We start from the raw sequence: 21,243 nt of genomic DNA, 5'->3' as shown, positions 1-21,243 counted from the left end.
GTGGTCCAACAGTGCCTGGTGTAGCCCAATCGTTCTTGTTGTCAAGAAGGATGGATCTATACGGTTCTGTGTGGACTATCGCAGGGTGAATGATGTGTCACATTTTGATGCGTACCCAATGCCCCGGGTCGACGAACTCCTGGACCGATTGGGCACTGCGCGTTTTTTTACGACACTGGATTTAACCAAGGGCTACTGGCAGATTCCTCTGTCACCAGAGTCCAGGGAAAAAACGGCCTTCTCCACTCCGTTTGGTTTGTACCAATCCACCACACTTCCCTTTGGGTTGTTCGGTGCCCCGGCCACTTTCCAACGCCTCATGGATCGGGTGCTGCATCCGCATGCTGCATATGCTGCCGCCTACTTGGATGATGTAATCATCCACAGCACCACCTGGGCGGAGCATGTGCAGCGGGTGGGCGCGGTGCTTGAGTCCCTGAGGCAGGCGGGGCTCACCGCCAACCCAGGGAAGTGTGCAGTTGGACGGAGGGATGTACGGTATCTGGGGTACCACTTGGGCGCCGGGCAGGTGCGCCCTCAGGTGGACAAGACTGCCGCTATCGCAGCCTGCCCTCGGCCCAAGACTAAAAAAGAGGTTAGGGGGTTTTTGGGGCTGGCGGGTTATTACAGACGGTTCATCCCGAACTTCGCGGATCTGACCAGCCCCTTAACCGACCTGACCCGGAAAGGTGCCTCAGATCCGGTCCAGTAGTCGGAGCAGTGCCGGTTGGCGTTTGAGAAGGTGAAACAAGCTCTCTGTGGGGAACCTCTCCTTCACACACCTAACTTTTCTCTTCCCTTTATTCTGCAGACCGACGCATCGAACAGAGGGCTGTGAGCTGTTTTGTGCCAGCAGGTAGGGGGGGTTGACCGCCCTGTGCTCTATATCAGCCGGAAACTGTCCGAGAGGGAGTCCAGGTACAGCACGGTGGAAAAGGAGTGCCTGGCCATCCGGTGGGTGGTCGACTCCCTGCGCTACTACCTCCTGGGACGCTCGTTCACCCTCTGTTCGGACCACGCCCCGCTCCAATGGCTCCACCGCATGAAAGATACCAACGCCCGGATCACTCGGTGGTATCTGGCTTTGCAGCCTTTTAATTTCAAGGTGGTCCATAGGCCGGGGGCGCAGATGACCGTGGCCGACTTCCTCTCCCGCTCCCAGGGGGGGGGGAGTAGGTTAGGCCGGACGGCTCCCCGGCCTAAGTCGGGCGGTGGGGGTATGTGGCGGCGTGGGCGTGGTTGGGCTCACCTGCAGAGGGGACTGAGTGTGGGGAGGGAGTGGTTCAGGGAATGGGGCCGGGGAGAGGACTAATCAGCCTCAGCTGGGGACAATTAGTAATGGTATCTGTCCCCTTTTAAACGATCAGTAGGTACGGAGGCGGTGAAATAAATAAAAGAGATTACGATCCGCTTCCTGACTGTGTGGCGTCATTGTGCCTTAAGAACCCCATGGTAACAGGGACATTTTACAATATGTTCGAGTTAGAAGGATATTCCTGAGCTGAGCAGCTGCCAATCCTTCTTTAGAAGGAGACCTTTGCAGGTAAATTTGGTAAACATTTGGTTGCATCAAGTAACGACTCAGGACACCGGTCCACTAAATAGGACATTGTGCTTCTGGCTATGTTCCAACTACAATTACTATTATTACTGCGACTTTGTTCTTGAAAATACTTCATCTGGAGTAACTTTTTTTTGCTGTAAATCAATCGATTTAAGTTTCAAGAATGTAACTTGCAGTTTTTGTAAGGAAACTAACCTTGACAATACTTTTTAGTTATTTTTGTAGAATGTGTTCAATTACAAAAAATACAGTTTAACAAGGGGAGGGGCTGAGGAAACAAGAGTGAAGAGGTGGATGATGGAGGAAGGGGAGGGGAAAAGAGGGAGGAGTAGAAAGAGAGGGGATTGTTTTTAATGACATTCATGCATCACAGGGTAAAAAAGAACAGAAAAATGAACCAAACCCAGCTGTTACAAATGTATCGATATAACTCAGAAGTTCACGTCAATGCTTTAATATCATTTAGACTGAAAAGGCTTCATCAAAAACCATACAGCTGTACTTTTGTGCTTATTTTAAATTCTGTGAGGAATATAATTATTTTAAAGTCTACTGAATAAATCTTTGTCTGCACATGCATTAAAAATGTCTTTTAACGTTTTTATTTCGATTCACAGGTGCAGTGACCCAGTTTTCCCACATGGATCAGTGAAGTTACTTTTATACCAAACTCCATTGTCATTTTCCTTTTTTAACAGATCATAACTACTGCTATAATAGTTCTCATAGGTGCTGATGAGAGGCCTCCTCTTCTGACTGGGGAGGTTTGACTCTGGTTCGCTGATACATTGCAGCTGCTATTTGGTCCTCTCTGAGGGAAGAGACTATGAATTCACTTCATTGAAATTCCACCCAGGAAGATTACACCTTTTATTTAAGGTCTCCCATCCTCTCTCCCCCTCCCCCTCTCTCTTTCTGTCTTGCTCCCCCTCTCTGCTCTTTTTTTCTTTTTACACAGGGGAGATTGATTTGAATTGTAACATGCCAGCACAATGTCACAGCATCTGTTGTGAAATGAGGTCAAGGAGCTCAAGTTGTTTTACGAGATCAATACGATGGGATGTAATGCAGTCACAGGCGGTGACTTGAGACTTAACTTGGACTTGCAAAAAATGATTTGTGAGCATCTCTGTGTTTGAGAGAGGCATTTGTTAAGTTACAGTAGATTACAAACTGTCAGATGGATATCCAGCGTAATTATACAATAGGATTGTACTCTATCTGTTGTTTAAAAATAGTCTAGGATTATTATTGCAAGTTAATGTTAGCAATATTGTCCAGTTACCCTGAGTAACATTAGTCTATATACATTTTAAAAGGGAAAAATACAGTTATTTTACCCAAAGCAAAGTATTGTACATTTTTTTCATATTGCATTGCAGCCATGATTTGAAGTCCTATGTTATAGCTCTGCCATGTTCTCTTAACGGATCGCATGTAGCACATCAACCCTTCAGCTCATGACAACCATAAGAGAGTTGGGAGCATCTCGATGTAATGTGATAAAGAAAGCATGCCTTGCCAACACTCACAGGCCTTCATGTCTTCCTATGGAAATAATAGCAAAGATATCACACTCGCATAACCAAGGTCTTTTCATTACGTGCCTCTTCTATCAACCATATTTTATTCAGTGAATATGAGGGCAGCGTGTTTGAATGACTGAACCACACAGCATACAGTGTCTCACCACCTTCATGTCCAGCAGTAGAAGCTCTGGGCAGAGTCTGTTGTGTGAGCTGTTGATTGAAACAGACATGCTCAGCTGAGCTTCAGAGAGCATCTGGCGGATTCACTGACTACATGAGGTTTTTCAGCTCCCGGTTGACCTGTGGTAATTTACACACACTCACATACAGTTGTGATAGTCCGTGTGCAATTCTTCACGGCTTTTCCTGTCATTAAATCTGATCCCAGCTTGCTCTTTTCTCTATGAAGTTGTTGACAGGTCGCAATTACGTTTCCTCTATCAAGTAGTACACTTTTTATTGTTTTTGTGAAAAACAAAATGTTGCATACACAGTTGATGTGAAGCAGTCTGCAAAATGAATTGTTCAATTATCTTCTGTGAAAACTCTTCATGAACAAGAAGTAATATCACATAGAGCCCCATCGCTTCATATAACCAAGACCCTGACTGAGAGTCGGGATGAGCTGCCACAGTGACACAGTGAATACTTGTACCTAACGCTATAACACTATTACTGAAAAACATGAACATAGTGTCCAGATTAGCGTCCTCATTGTGGTTTTAACTCCGCTCATTAATGTCGCCAATAGCTCTCTTAATTTCAGTGAAGGACAGGACGAGACACATTCACTTTCAGGAGGAAATGAATCCGTCCTTGTTTTCTTCTTGTATAGTGCAATGGACTGAATTTTCAGTTGTCAAGTTGCAAAGCCCGACCCATTTCAGATACATATTACAAACAGCAGAAAAGGACAGAGGTTGCCTGGCAGCGCTATTTGTAACGACAATGATTGTTTGATAAAAAGCTGTATGATAATGTAAAAGAACAGGATAGTGTGTTCCAAAATGGTACCATTCCAGTGAAGGGGTTTCAGGCCTCTGTGTTTGTCCACACTACTGTCATGGAAATAAATATATGCAGCCAAGCACGCAATCACACACGTATACAAGCATATAAACAGGCGTTTATTGTATAATATGGGAAACACTGAGTAGAAGGTTTGAAATTACGTCAGGGCAAGTAAGAGCCTCTAAGTTTGAAAGATAGTTTATTAAGTGGCACATAAAGGAGGAAATGTCTGACACACACACACACACACACATACATTTGCTGTCAGCATACAGCCCTTGTGATCAACGTGTGATTAGGGCAAAGGCCATCACATATCACACTAGAAACAGGAACACATTGTCTAGTAATCACAGCAGAACAGTGCCCTTGCCAAAATTGCATCTACGCACTCGACAACATGCACACACACTGACAGATGACAACAATCAATGGACGTGAGCCAGTGAGGGCGGGACAATGCTCAGTGCTCCAACCAGGCCGCTGCTCTAAACCCAGCTCCGCCTGCACCTATGATTTTGACCTATGAGGCTCCACTAAGGAGAACCTTAAATACGTCAGCGCACTCTGTTACAAGGGCCTTTTTACGAATGTCTCAACTCTATGTTGGGTGTTGGTTGTTAGGTCCGTGCACGTATAACTGCCGGAATATAATACTCCGTTTGAGCTTGAAATAAAGCATTTGATTAACTAAACTACAAATTGACTTTCTCCGTTGTCTCTACGAAGTTTTTTCACAACACTACTTACTTCGCTTTGTCAATTTGCGTCTGTAGATTTCTGTAGATAGACCAAAAATTAGCATAAGATAATGTCTCATTTGCTATGTTCAAGCAAAACACTTCAGAAAAATGTATAGAAAAATAAATAGAAAAATGATTGTCTCAATGTATGTAATCAACTGGCGAAATTCTTTCGTGATATGTCATAGTTAATTAAAAAAAAAGATACTGCCTCATTTGCATATTTAAATATACATTTTAATCACGTGACTTGCAATTTGGAATGTGACTGCTACACCAGTATTGCCTCACAGCCCAGAGCTGCTGGTGCAGGCTGAGTAAATTGTTACGACCATGTCTTCTCTTAAAGCAAAAGTATTATTTTTAAGGAAAACTTTTATTAATTGCCTCCAAGTGAAAACATTGCTCTTGGTGCCACAATCTAGTGGCAATTCGAGGAACTACATATTGGGTGGTTGTTACATTGCGTTTATGGAGGAAGGTATATATTACCAGAAACGACAGGGTGATGAAAAATATGATGAGATGATAATAAACCAGGACTTGTTAAACAGAAAACAGGGTTAAATACAACTACAAAACACAAATGCTCACACTTTTCGGAAACATAAAGCTCATTTTCTCCCACCTCACTTCCATTTCCCCCAGTCTCCACACTACTCTGTCTTTCCGGTGCTGTTATGATGAGAAAACTTTACTAAGTTGGTGAGCTGAAGAAAGGTTTTTAGTCTATTCTTCTCAGCTGTCTCTCAGCTCAGATTGCAATCACTGAGCGATTGTCTGACAAGGTTATGATGTGAATACTAAGCACCAGCCTTTATTTTTCCTCAATTTTAACCACACGAGAATATTGACCTGGACAGAGAGAGGCCACAAAATATCCTGAGGGCTGCTGTCTGATCTTCAAACACAATAAACAAGACCCAAAGTCCTGTTTGAATCCTGCTAGCAGACCCTAGAGGCTGCAATCTTCATTACCCCACAATACAGACAATTTACTGAGGATTTCGTTAACAAAAGTTTTACTTGGGAGCATGACTTTGCTCAAGGCCTTGTACAGGGTTTTATAAATACCAAGGCTCAAATCTGAGCTTGCTGGGGGAATAAAATATGTGTATTTTGAGATGATTGGAGAGTAAAATGTAGATAACAATAGCTTTAAACTATGTTAGTGGGCAGTACCATAAATGAACTGTCAAGCAGTAATACATGATAATCAGGTTAATTGTTGGAATGAATGATCCACACTACAATCTAAAAAATACAGAAGGAGAAGCATTTACGTTTACAATGTTTCATAAGAGTTCAAGTTAAAGTACATTCACCCTGCTGTACTCACCCTCTGTATCCACTCTGTGTCTTTCTCTATGACTCCTCACTTGTTTCTCCTGCCAACGTAAAAATAATGTACTAAAATAATATGCACCTATTGTATTTCATCTTTGTGTTTGCATCATTTTGGATTTGAACTATAGAAATGTGTCTCAAACAGAACAAAAACGTAAGATAAATGTGTTTTTTACACTAACGTATTTATACAATAATACTATATTATTACACTAAACGTATGCTAGCTGTTGTGTTGAGCCTATAGGTTCCACTGTATAAATCAAAGAATATATATATTTATGTGATAATGATATAGTTTGAACTGGAATAGATGAGTCTCAGTAACGGAAGTAGACACGTGTAAGCTACATCGGGGTGAAAGTGAAACTAACTAGGCGGCATCACCGGCCTCTGTTTAAATCAAGGCGACTGCAAAGAACATATAATAATATATATATATATATATATACACACATATATATATATTTTCACTATTTTAGTTTACAGTGCTAGCATGCTAACATTTACTAATAAGCCCTAAACACAAAGTACAGCTGAGGCTAATGGGGATTGGCAGTTAGAAACCAAAACATGACCTGAGGATGGCACTAGATGAAACGTTATAACTATTCATCCCTAAGAGTAATATGATTGGTCTGAGCCAAAGTTCATAGCTGCTGGTGGCACTAAAGGATTCATCCTCAATGAATGTCTTTACAAAATGTTCTGCCCAAGTTGAATTCCCTGGATGAAAACGTTGACCTGCTGTTGGCACTATGGAAAGTCAGGGGTTCCTCCAGCGTGATTAGGATTCATCCTTTAGGCAGCACGGATATTTGTACCAAATGTCCTGGCAATCCATTCATTTCATCCATTTGAAACTATGTAGGGTATAGTAACATCTAGAGTTGAGTTCTCTATTAAATCGGTTAATAATCCTTCCATAATTCATCTGTTCAAACTTTTAACCATCCAGTTCCTGACCACTACTTCAACTGGCCAATCCCCCCCCCATCCTTCACTAATCCAACCATGCACTTTTGCATCCATTCATCTCTTAATCCATGCATCCAAGTTCTCCCTGTTGGTAATTGTGTCAAGAAGAGTCAACAGTATTCTCTTTGAATGAAACTCAGCCCTTTGTTGTGGAGCAGCCACTGGAGATTATTAGGACCCTCATTAAAAGACCACTGGAGGGCCAACATCTGGATTTCCCTCTCTCTACATTTCTTCCCCTCAGATAATCACTCAGACATACTTTTACACCCTTCCATCCTTTTTATGCTCCTTACTATCTGTAACAGCACATGCTAATGGAAAGAGGTATTTTAGAATTTTAACAAGTTTCAGTATTTTATGACTGTGGTGGCAAGATAATATATTAAAAGTTATATATATTAAAAGTCAGGACAAAGAAAAGTCAAAGCTGCTGACCGTGGCGGATTTCAGGGTCGCTGTGACTGCTCTCCAAAAATGTACCTAATTATAACAAGCTCAATCATTTTTAAACTTTTTATTTTATTCAGTATTTGTTTATATGTGACACCTAAGTGACACGCTCCTCTAGAGGTCTATGTCATGATATTTGTGCTTCCTTACTTTGTTAATAACCTCTCCTCTTGTTTCAGATGTTCCACTTCCTGCCTTCTGTGTGTTTCCCACCACTGTCTATTGTCTGCCCCTAATTAGTATCACCTGTGTCTCATCAGGCCCTGTTTCCAGTGTATTTAAAACACACAACAATTCAGTATGTTTTGCTTTCCAAGCTTCTTTTATACAATTGGCTCTTAGGCCTACTTGCTGCTATGCCAATGTGGTGGTGGGGATTCACCTCACAAGCAAGTACGATCCCTCTGGTGTAAAACTGCCTCTGACAACGCTGTTAATCCTCAGTTATGACAACCTCTCTGGTGGTACTTGTAAAGGGGATTAGAGGAACTGATGTGATTGGCCATTACTGAAATGTTCCCCAATACTGATTGTAAATTTACTCCTGACTGATTTATCCTATTGAAAGACAATGACACGTGTGAGTGTGAGTGGAACTAAATAGGTGCGTACCAGCGATGATTGGTACACAGGGTACTGGTACCTGCAGGTGATTGGCTCCTTCCTGATGTGATTCAACTGTACCAAGATGAAGGTTGTGCTGCAAGGGGCAGAACTCATCTTCCTCTCCTTTAAAACTGGCCACTTCTGTCTTTGCCGCAAACTAGTTTGTAGACTCTCTGCCATGCTGATGGCTTTTTGTCCTTTATGAGTTTGAAGGGTTGGGCTGCTGTTTTGCAATTTGTCATTTGGTTTCTTTGTTTTGTTCGGTTGCATTATACCAGGGGTAGGCAACATTAGGCCCATGTGCCACCATTGGCATGCGGTAGCTTAACCAATGGTCCTCCAAAGTGCCCTCTCATCCCCATGCCAAATCACCTCTTTCGTAGCCATTGTCAGTCTGTTATTTTCTGTAGTTTGATCGATTTTTGTTCCACACCCACTTTTCATGAAGACCCTCCCTACTCTTCTTCTGGTTGGCTGATGTTTTTTCATTTTTTATTTGCTATGCATGTTGCTGGTATGGATGGAATAAAATCTCAGGTCTGTTGGAGATTTACATTTTGATGTTGTGTCATAAATAAACTACATGTGATCCTCAATGTTGATATGGCCAACTGATTTACAAGAAAATGTACAATTGTCATTTGATATCGAATAGGTGGCCAACCCCTGGGTTGCCTTCCTAGTAAGATTTGTTTGTTAGTTATTTTGGCCCTTGCAGACCCTGAAGTCAACTGTCAGCTCCACCCATGTTCAGGCCCTGCTTACCCCTTACACCATCCGATAACAAGTGGACAGATCTAAGTATATCAGCATTCATTAAAATGCATCTTCACGTGTAAGTGACCATTTGTGATTGGACCTCACTTCGCTGCTCTAAACGCCAAAAAAATTCATGCATGTCAAATAAATCAGAGCTCACAATGCCAAATATGACAGGTTTTTGACCAGTGGTGGGCCATCAGGGCCAGCAAGGCCTTCTCTGCTGGCCTAGACAGAATCACAAAGTGATAGCTATTTTATAACTTAATTATTTTTCATGAATACACTACATGTATTCTAAATATTTTTTCCCATTAGCTTTTTATCTCATAGCACAGCTACTGTCTTCCTCAGTTGTTTTAAGTAGAGATTTTATCCAATCAGATTCTGTCTCTGTCAGGATCCCTGTCTGACCCATTGTGTGTTTACCTCTGTTGTCCCCCCCCCCCCCGATCTCCTCTCCTCATGTGTTCTGTCATTCCCCTGTTTATTGTTGTGTGCCATGTGTCTGTGTTGTCCTCAGCCTGCCTCCAGACACCTCCCATGGCCACGTCCTTGATTGGGGCACAGCTGCAGACTATCCAGCAGATCACCTCCTGCAGCTGACACACCAGACCCGGGTTCCACTAATTACATCTCGGCAGTATTTCAACCCTAGTCCTGATCTGCCTGCCATTCTGTGTCGGACCACGGGCTCCACACAGCCATTCCTGTCCTTGTCCGGTAAAAATAAATTCTGTTGTACCGGATTCTGTCTCCTGTGGTTGCTGTTGGGTTCTGATCCTGAACTCCCGTGACAGTCTCTAGATTAAAAAAATCTGCCCGGAGGCCTTCAGAATTACAAGTGAATCCCGTTGCAGATTAAAGTAAATGGAGACTATATTGTTGATTGTCATAGTCTTCAACCAATCAGATGTTTAGTTGGACATGTTGGGCATATTCTTTGACGTGCCAGAGATACCGAGGTAGCACTACAGTACGTCAGCATTAAGGTGCAGCTTGATTGGTCAGTGGGCTAGTGTGACTGTTGTGAAACTAGCTAGCAGAACTTTGTAGTAGTAAGAGTTAAAGTTTAAAGATATGTAAGACGTTTTTATGCGACATTACATTTTTAGTGTTTTGGCATGTTTGCGGTGAGAATCCCAATATCTACTGCCTCTGTGGAGCGGACATTTTCAGCCCTCAAACGCATTAAAACCTATTCAGGAAATATAACTCAGGCTCGACTGTCATCACTGATGTCCATGAATCGAGAAGGACCTCTTGCTGGAACTGAACCGTGTCATTGAACTCTTTGTAATCCTGATGAATCGTGTTATTTGTTTTTTATGTTATTCTACCTGCTTTGTTGTCATATAAATATATGTGACTGGTTCTTGAGTTTGTTCTTGTCATTGTGTTAATTACATTGATTTTGACTATATGCCGTTATATATTGTCCATTAATGCTGTAGCATCCCATCATGTAATAGTGATAGACCTGCATCCACTGGTTTTTGACAAGCAGTAATGTGGCATTTAATTAAAAGTTGATTTTTCAAAAGTCCTGCACAGTGCTCATTGCACATAGCAACGGAGTCACACTGGACACCGAAGCACCGTGAGTTCAAGAGAAAATCTGCCAGCTTCCTCTCTGCGCCGGATTGACGGTTTACAGCCTCTCCGCGGAGCTCCGCTGCTTGCTTGCGATCTTCAGCGATAGTTTCTGCGTCTGGTCTATTTTCTGTGTGCAAATCTTGCAAGAAACAGATAATTAACAATAAAATATATACAATTTTTATTATTAGAAACCGCCTGGTGTCACTGCTGTTTGTGATTGTGGTTTTTAAATGACGTAGTTATTTCATTCATCAGTTGTTTAATGGTCAGCGTGACAAGCAGACAGACAAAGCTTCATAGATATCATCAGAGAAGTAGAATCGCTTGTTGACCGGTGTAACGAAATGTACTTCCGTTGTGAACAGCCAGGTCACTGCTGTCCAGGGTACAACTTATTAGAGAATGAGGACAAACATCACAATCTGTTTTAACTGAATATTCTCTGGTGTAGTGCAACCTAAAACAGAAAAAAACCTGAATCCATCGGCAACGTAGTGTGAATCCACTACCGAGCCTGTTTGTAACCGGAACTCAAACACACTTCACCTCTCTCCTCTGCTCCGCTCGGCTGTGTGTGCGCGTCCCACACACACAAACACAAGAGCAGAGGATATTAATGATCGTGTTTCGCTACAGACTGAATGAAGCTGAAACCCTGTTCCATCATAAACTGTGACACACACACACACATCAGTTGGCTTTGCAGGATTACAACAGCAAAGGACAGTGCAACAAGAGACATCAGGAGAAAACAAGAAAATAAAAACGAAACAAGTACAATAAATAGTCAAACAGTAAAGGCATAATAAATAAGTAAATCATAAATAAAATAGAAGCTAAAGATAAAATATAATCGGATTGAGTGGTTAGATACAGCACAGCAATATCAAAAGTGTGCTAACATAAGCACTAGTCTTATCAGACCAAGTCAAGGCTGAAGCAAGACAACCCGTGAGTAAGTTAATGAGCATGGGTGTTCAGGAATATAATCTTTTATTTGTTAGAAAATTAACGTGTTTCTTCAATCTAAAGTAACATAGCCTCACGTTAACACGTGAGATTAATTAAATCCTTGGAGTTTATAGAAATACATTTTACTCTATTAAATTGGAACAGCACATTATTCCTGCATATTGCTGTATTTACTTGAAGCCTTAATCCTTGAGTACATGTCCCTGTGTTTTACTATCTGCTTTGTTGAAGACAAAACAAAACTGATGGTCAAACACTATTTTATATTACATCACCTCATAACAATTCAAAATATAAGTTTTATGGCATTTTCTGTTTTGTGCACCAGTATATTGTTATCAAGTGCCAACAAATTACATTACAGTCTCTTGTTGATTATAAGGCTAATTATGTAATAACCATCCGTACAGCAACTAGTGCTGTGCTTTAACTTGATGTTGAGGATGAGCAGGTCCAAGCATTTTGTATCGCTGAGATGAACATCTTTCTTTCTCAAGATTTCTGTTCCTCCATAATCGTCCCAAATGGTGACCTTTTTATGATTCATATACTGTCAGAGCAGGTAGAACTCATCAAAAGGTTTTAAATCAGCCTCTAAAAATATGGAACTATGTGGAAATAAAAGAAAAAAATTAAACAATTCAGCCTAAGTTCTTGTAATAACATACATTTGTTGTTGCACAAAAATGTGTATTTCCGACTGTCTCTTCTTTAAGTGCATATTTTGCTTCAGAGTGAACACAAACCTGAATGTAATAAATTGTACAACACTTGACCTTAAATGTTTATATGTATGTATGTATGTTTGTGTGTATATACAGTGGGTACGAAAGTATTCAGACCCCTTTAAAATGTTCACTCTTTGTTTCATTGCAGCCATTTGCTAAAATCAAAAAAGTTCATTTTATTTCTCAATGTACACTCAGCACCCCATCTTGACAGAAAAAAACAGAAATGTAGAAATTTATTAAAAACGAAAAACTGAAATATCACATGGTCATAAGTATTCAGACCCTTTGCTCAGTATTGAGTAGAAGCACCCTTTTGAGCTAGTACAGCCATGAGTCTTCTTGGGAATGATGCAACAAGTTTTTCACACCTGGATTTGGGGATCCTCTGCCATTCTTCCTTGCAGATCCTCTCCAGTTCCGTCAGCTTGGATGGTGAACGTTGGTGGACAGCCATTTTCAGGTCTCTCCAGAGATGCTCAATTGGGTTTAGGTCAGGGCTCTGGCTGGGCCAGTCAAGAATGGTCACAGAGTTGTTCCGAAGCCACTCCTTTGTTATTTTAGCTGTGTGCTTAGGGTCATTGTCTTGTTGGAAGGTGAACCTTCGGCCCAGTCTGAGGTCCAGAGCACTCTGGAAGAGGTTTTCTTCCAGGATATCTCTGTACTTGGCCGCATTCATCTTTCCTTCAATTGCAACCAGTCGTCCTGTCTCTGCAGCTGAAAAACACCCCCATAGCATGATGCTGCCACCACCATGTTTCACTGTTGGGATTGTATTGGGCAGGTGATGAGCAGTGCCTGGCTTTCTCCACACATACCGCTTAGAATTAACGCCAAAAAGTTCAATCTTGGTCTCATCAGACCAGAGAATTTTATTTCTCATAGTCTGGGAGTCCTTCATGTGTTTTTTGGCAAACTCTATGCGGGCTTTCATATGTCTTGCACTGAGGAGAGGCTTCCGTCGGGCCACTCTGCCATAAAGCCCTGACTGGTGGAGGGCTGCAGTGATAGTTGACTTTGTGGAACTTTCTCCCATCTCCCTACTGCATCTCTGGAGCTCAGCCACAGTGATCTTCACAGTGTTCTTCTTTACCGCTCTCACCAAGGCTCTTCTCCCACGATTGCTCAGTTTGGCTGGACGGCCAGGTCTAGGAAGAGTTCTGGTCATCCCAAACGTCTTCCATTTAAGGATTATGGAGGCCACTGTGCTCTTAGGAACCTTGAGTGCTGCAGAAATTCTTTTGTAACCTTGGCCAGATCTGTGCCTTGCCACAATTCTGTCTCTGAGCTCCTTGGGCAGTTCCTTCGACCTCATGATTCTCATTTGCTCTGACATGCACTGTGAGCTGTAAGGTCTTATATAGACAGGTGTGTGCCTTTCCTAATCAAGTCCAATCAGTTTAATTAAACACAGCTGGACTCCAATGAAGGAGTAGAACCATCTCAAGGAGAATCAGAAGAAATGGACAGCGTGTGAGTTAAATATGAGTGTCACAGCAAAGGGTCTGAATACTTATGACCATGTGATATTTCAGTTTTTCTTTTTTAATAAATTTGCAAACATTTTCTGTCAAGATCTGTCAAGTGTACATTAATGAGAAATAAAATGAACTTTTTTGATTTTAGCAAATGGCTGCAATGAAACAAAGAGTGAAAAATGTAAAGGGGTCTGAATAATTTCTGTACCCACTGTATGTATATATATATGTATCTATATGTGTGTGTATATATATATATTAGATTTCTATATTTGTGACATATTATATCAGGCTGTTACTATTATTCTTGAAGGAAGTTCCTTATTAAACTATACTTATTTAATATATTAAAGTGGACATAAACTTGTTTCAATGAAAATATTACAGATCATTACTTGAACTCACAGAATCATTGCGGTGTGTGTTATACAGCTAGACGATAAGTGAAAAAGCACTGAGGGGGCATTTGGTGTGGCTTCATTGTCCTCTGCCTCTGAGCTGAACAAAGAAATAACACCTGATGCGACCCTTCTTATTCATATCACTGCAAACAAACCATGATGCTGATATATCAAAGGTGTATTATATATTCTGCTGGCATGTGGTAGCTGAGTGCGCCGCACTGTCTCTCAGCTGCTTTTGTGTATCCCGTAGTCTTTGTTTTGTTACTTGGGAAGACATTACATATTCACATTTCTGCGGCAAGAGAAGCCTTTGAATATTAGCAAGGCAGAGAGCTGTCTGACTTGATCAAATATTGCCCCGCAGTCGTTTCTTTACATGAGCCAGGGTTTTATTTCAGATTCACACTGTGCTTTTTTTTCAAGAAAGGAGCAGCAAGAGAATACATACTGTATGTATGTGTGTGTATGTGATAAGAGTGCATGCATGTTTGTACTTGAGCTGGGTGCGAATGGAGGCATCTTTCATCTTTCATCTGACTAATGCATAATTAATGCCCAGTGTGTTTGCAGTAATTATGGTACTGTATGTCCCTCAGTCGAGAATCTGCTGACTCAAAACATTCACGTGTTGTTTAAACATCTGAGGAAGGAGATTGTTATGAGAACAGTCGGTCAAATATATTATCAATCAGATATTAAGTCAAACTGTTTAACTGTTGTGTTTTCAGAGCCCTGAGCTCATGTTGGCTTTACACAGCAGCACCTGGAAGAAACTGGGAAGTGAGCCTTAAACCAATTACAAATCAAAGAGAGCTAAATCCCTTTAACCCTTAAAAGTCTCATGTTTCTACTATTAATAACGTTGTTGAGACAAAATGGTGGAACTTGCCAAGAAGACTGCAAGTCCCAGAAGGCACCGCCAGCAGGCCAGTGCAGGCTGCTCGTTACCGAAAGTGGGAACACCTGCTCTCAGAAAACCAGAAAGCATTTCAACAGAGAGAGAGTCAGGCAAGAGGGATTCCAACCAAGGGTGCAACCAAAGAAGCCACTGGTACTGTAATATGATTTTTGTGGTGATGATTGTTTGAAGTTTATCTACATCTTTTGTTTAACTTTTGCTTTTTGTGTTTTGAAGGTTTTCAACCTATTGCTAATGCAACCAGCTGAAGCGACCAGTCAAGATCCGAAAGGAAAAACTAAATAAAGGTTGACTGTCAGACTGGAAAGAGTTGTCCCGTGCGTCCTTTGGGGGTTATGTACCAGGCCGTTTCAAGTTAGGCAAGAGTTGGAACAAAAAACATCGAGGAACTTGACAAACGTTATACTGCTTATGACACAGATAAGCTATGAATTGTGTCTGTACAGTGAGATTCTCAGCTTGCGTGTGTTGTTACGTATAGTTCTATGTCCTGCTGTGAATGTTTGCGCATGTGTGTATTCTATGTCTTTGAGTTCTAGGTGCAGCTCCCTGATCAGTGATTGAGGGCACCTGGATGGTGTGGGTTTCACCTATATAAGCGCTTCCTTGCTCCGCTCTCTCTCATCTGCCTGCCACCAGACCCTGGTCTTCAGTCAGTTAGCACGTTACGCTTGTCCTGTGTTCTGTAATAAACCTTTAGGTTTTGCATCTACTTTGGTGTTGTGTGGCTCCCGAGCCGGTCGTAACAGTGCGTGTGTGTGTGTGTGTCATTGTGACGGTTCCCTGCCTTGGTTACTTGTTTGTGTGTTCCTTTAAGCCAGCAGGTACCAGAGGTGGTGATCGCTAACTGGAGACACCTGGGCCCGGTGCTCCAGTATAAAGCTCCGCCTTCATGGCAACCAGTGGCGCTTTCTTTTCACCCCGTGGAGCAACGGGGAAGGCTCGTTCTCTACCACCACACCAAGTTTTAACTTGTATCATGTTGAATAAACTCTTTACTTTTGGTCAACCGTCTGCGTCTCTCTAATTAGTGTCAGGGCTTCAGAGCCAGATCGTGACAGTCATCATGATAAAATGTAGTCCTGGAGAACCAGGAAAACTACCAGAGAGGCCATTTTGCATACTTTTCCAGGTGTTTACATTTCTGTCTGAGGACAGATTTTGTGGCCGTGTTAGGTTTCACAACCGTGAAAGATGCAGTCACGAAAATGTACTGGTGTGTAGTTGAGGACAAGATGAAGACCCAGTACAAAGATGGGAGTGATCTGAGCAAGGGGGTAGCAAGTAAGAGGGTAGGAAATAGGGAAGAGGCCATTGGCAAAAGGCTATTGGCCCCCCTGATTTATGACTGTGTTGGCAATGACAGTAATTTGCCTTTTTTTCCCCAAAGAAAATCAAGTAATACTCCCCATAAGACTAATACAAAATGTGTCCCTGATCCACTAGGTCATTGGACACACCTTGTGCAGATTTTACATGTCTAAGTTAATGTGTTTAATCAAATAACCTCAGAGCAAATCTGGGCTCCAGTAGAATACCATCATATAGAAAATATGTGCACTTCGCAAAGAAAGCAGCAGAAATGGGGAATTGGGTTAAAGGCAGGGTTGGTCATCTTTAGAAACTATGCTAGATTAAAACAATTATCCAGCCAAAAAACCCAGCCCTCTGTTGGTAAATAAATACCCCCAAAAAATATTATGATAATATACATTTTGGGTATGAGCAACACTATCTGAGAAAGTGCAAAGTGACAACAGATGATCACCAGCAAAATGGGTCTGGGCTATGTATGTATTTATTTATTTACCTCAAGTTAAATAAGAAATCTGCCATCTGTTGTGCATCTGGCGCAGAGCAAAGAGCAAACCAGTGATTATGTGAAGTCCCCAATCTCATGGATTCCCATTGTCATCATTTCGCTGCATATCCAACACATTAACATTCCCTAACAGTTGGGTAAAAGAGCCCTAAACCCTTTCAAAGGTTTCCCTTTTTTCATATTCTTTGATTTCAGCTCCATTAAAATGTCTGCTGGACATCCCAGTCTGTTTGACATAATGCAGATTACAGTAAAACACAAGGCCTATGCCCGAGCTCTATTTTTGTTTTAGGCTTACAATAAATTAATGAAAGCATTGTTTAACTTATTAAGTTAATACCTGGTATTCATTTTAGTTGTGGCACTAATGGATTCTGTACCACGTGTTTAGCTTTCGTATTAAAGGTGCAAGATACAAGATTGTGAGCATTTTGATTGCCTCTCAACAGCTCTCAACATGGCGACGGTGCTAAAAGCGCAAACTGGGTAAACTAAAATAGACGTGTTGACAGAGCTGACAGTGTTCACCTGAGGGGGAACCGGAGCGTGGGCGCTTCGCTTCGGCAATTCTGCTGTCGGTCGAGACTCCGTTATCAGCTGTAACCAGGCATATGAGAGCAGTGTACAGCCGAGGTTGTGAGCTAACCAGTGGGCCACGCTCACATGCACAGACATGCAGAAGGAGGAGATGAAAAACTCTGATATCAAAACACACAGAGGGACAGGGACTTCATTCACTGCTCAGGTAGACATTACTACACTATATCTATCTATAACAAATAATTGTTCAGTGCTATGTCAATACTCTGACTGTTGTATATTGCTCCTTTAAATAGTAAACGTGTAAGTTCTTGTGGGATTAGATGCTTGGGTGTATGCATAGGTTGGTAGTAGCGAGTTACATTTACTCCGTTACATATAAACTATTGTTTGAGTAAATTGTACTGTAGTAATAGTATATAATAGCTATTTTTAACCATTGGTTATAATATGCATGCATGACCCTTTTAAGAGACAGGTGGTCTGCTGGTGCTCTGGAATGCTACCACAGCTGAGTCTTCACATGACTCTGTTTCAAAACAGCATAGCTCAAGCTCCAGCAGAAGTAACGTTAACGCCAAGGCTTTCAAACAGCGCTAGCAGCTAATAGTTCCAGATGAATCGACAGCACAGAGTGCAGCTGGCTCTGGACCTGAACGACTGCCAGAGAACCGTGCTGACACTGATCTGACAGAGAGCAGGAAGTGTGTTGGTTGTGCTGATGGTAATACGCTTCCTCAGGTAGTGAACACACCTGTATTTAAAAGTTGGGGGAAAAGACAGGAGTGTGTTTGTATTTGTTGTTATTTCTTAAACGACTTGCTAATGAAGTCATTATTTCAGTAAATACTTTTGTACGCTTACTCTCGTAGTTATTTTGAAGACTACTTTTACTTTTACTTGAGTACAGTTTGTGGCTACCCTACCCACAACTGGGTGAATGACACGAGAAGAAAAATTAATTCACGTTATTTTATATGTGCTCAAATAAATGAGAGCATTTTGCAGCAGAAGAGACGGAAACTCCTGGCTCTCCATCAGGCCTACAGACAAGAAGACACGGAGAGAGAGAAAACAAACAGTGTTTTTGTTGCAATATACTGTATGTATGTATGTATGTTTATGCTGACACCAACGCTTCAGGCTAATGGTAAAAACTGTTTTCCATCACACAAGAATGCATTCAATGTTCACCCATTTAGATGGTTTGTGAGTGAAGTTTGGAGTTTGAGATGGATTTCCATCTCACTGTGGCATTTATTGAGTTTGCCATTGTGGTTAAAAATGGACAGTAAATAAATGAGGAAATGCTAAATACTAATTAAAACTAGTTTGTCCATGGGTTGAAAATAAAATGCAACAATTAATCCCACCTGTTTAAATCAGATCATTACGTCTCATTTAAGAAAGGAAAAAAAAGGTGCATTGATGGTTTGACAGTGTGTGCTCTAACTTACTCCTTGTCTTGGCAATCTTTATAATTATTACCTGACACTTTGGCAATATTGTCCTTGTTATATTCATACCAATAAAACATTTTGAATTGTTACGTTTCTCTGTCATCAAACACAATAATGACCCACAACTAACAGCACACAAGGAGACAAATTACAATGTCATAGACCCCCCCCCCCCCCATCAAAAAGACACATTTACACGTCAGAGTACAACAGAGAAACATTTCATGTCATAAGGTTTTGCAATTAAATAATATCGTATGTATGTTATGTGCAAGACACATACCATACCTGGCAGCAGCAGCCAACACACATTAGCATACAGATAAAAGCTCACCAAAAGCTCAGTCCTTTCAATTGTTTAATTGATCAACACCATTTACATTTAAAAAATGAATCATTTCAAATAAAAAACAGAGACAAAGAGCAAAACTTTGATTCCCTTTGCTACTGCAATAACACTGCTGCTTGGACCCTTGGTGGCAAGGTGAGCCCTCAACCACAGCGAGCAGCCCCGGGGTGATATATTTTGAGGGGAAGGGGCAGGGGCTGAGCTGTGGTTCATTGCGTCCAGCATGTGCTGATGTGACAGATGATGCTCACCAGGAGAGCTGACCAGTTCCATCTGTAACATGTCAAAGCTGAAGCTCTGCACGTCTGGCTGGTCTGGGCTCCCGGTCAGACCATGACCACCTCTGCCCTTCAATGCTGGGATGGCACGTGACTAGATTTCCTTCAGCACACTAAGTAATTTTTTTCTTCGGCCTCCTCAGGTGTGAGTTCCACGGAGGCCAACAGGAGCAATAATGCTGGTCAAAAGCCTATCCTATAACCCCCCCAACCCCACCCCTCTTTGTCATGATCTTTTTTTTAAGTCCAACCTTCCCTTGGGTGCAGGCCTAGACCCCAGATGCTGTGTGGGTGGGTGGGACCTGAATAGTCAACTATTCAATGATCCAATCCTGATTTGACTGCCGATCTTGCAGTGGAATTGTTGCAGTGGTAGTAATGTTTGCTTGTGAAAAAAAAGGGTCATTTTGTTCTGTCAATATGTGGAGCTGCTGAATGTTTGATTTTACATTGAAGAGCTTGGTTTCTCCCAACAAATCATGATGTATAACCTATTTTAGTATAAATATTTTAGTGCTGGGCAATAATTACAATTTTTAATCGCGATTAATCGCATGATTGTTTTGCGATTAATCGCATTGTTATGCACAGAGTTCAATAATGAATTCAGAAGTAGTGTGTTGCGCACTTTTATTTTAAAAGTACTGCTATATGAAGAAAAGGGCAATAACATTCGGTTTGCAAACACTTAAAACAAATCAGGTTGTTTTTAACAGCAGTAATCTATTTACACAGTAGCAGTTAAAATACAGTGATGATTCTGATAATAGATATTCAGCCGGTGTGCATAACGTTATCTTCATGTGTGAAATAGATGCAATTTGAAATATACACCTTGAAAACTGCAAACCTATCTATGTCATGTTTGTTAAATTCTCAGTAGCGACAACATAAGGCAACTATTTCAAAATCAAAGAATACATTTAGAAATCAGAACACTCACATACAAAATTACCACTATCAGAGTGCTAAATATATTGTAAATGAATACAAAATTATCCTTAAAAATCCGCAGGGGGAGGGCGTAGAAACATTAACAACCTCCGGTTCTTAAAAGTGAAGCCAATGCAAAGTTGATAGCAGATTGTATAGAAGTCAATGAGAAAATGAAACTACTTCTCACTTGACTTATAGCTGATAACATAGCATTTGCTGTGCTTTTGTGTGATTTATTTTAATGTCTGCATAAGCCATTATGCTGCCAGGGACTGCAGAGGGAAATTAGCCTGTATGGTTAAATCTGAGACATTTACATATTGGACCCTGTTAGTGTGCATTGTTCTTTCGTAAACTATTTTTATTTTCATTGCTGATGCACAATGCAGATGGGGTGCCTTATTGGTGTAAACTGCTAATATACGCATTATTCTGGAAGTATGAATGCACGACACTAAACACTTTCTCCAAACTGATTTCCTCCAGTTGACTGTTATAGACTGACGCATTAGTGATAAACATAAGAAGAAAGAGCTGGACACCACGTAATGACTCACGTCTATGCAGCATGCACTCAGGAGGATCAATTCTTCATACAGAAACATCTTTATGCTTTGTTGACATGGTAGATTTTCTAAATGTACCAATTCCTAGTGGTGAAACTGGCTGAAACTCAACAGCATTACTATGTCAGATCTGTACTATTAACCACATTATTTAATGCTGTAAATGTACCTAACATGAAAATGTTTGCTTTACTTAATATTG

Source organism: Pholis gunnellus (assembly GCF_910591455.1).
Source record: "Pholis gunnellus genome assembly, chromosome: 20".
Classification (NCBI taxonomy): Eukaryota; Metazoa; Chordata; class Actinopteri; order Perciformes; family Pholidae; genus Pholis; species Pholis gunnellus.
This window is presented reverse-complemented; position numbering follows the sequence as displayed.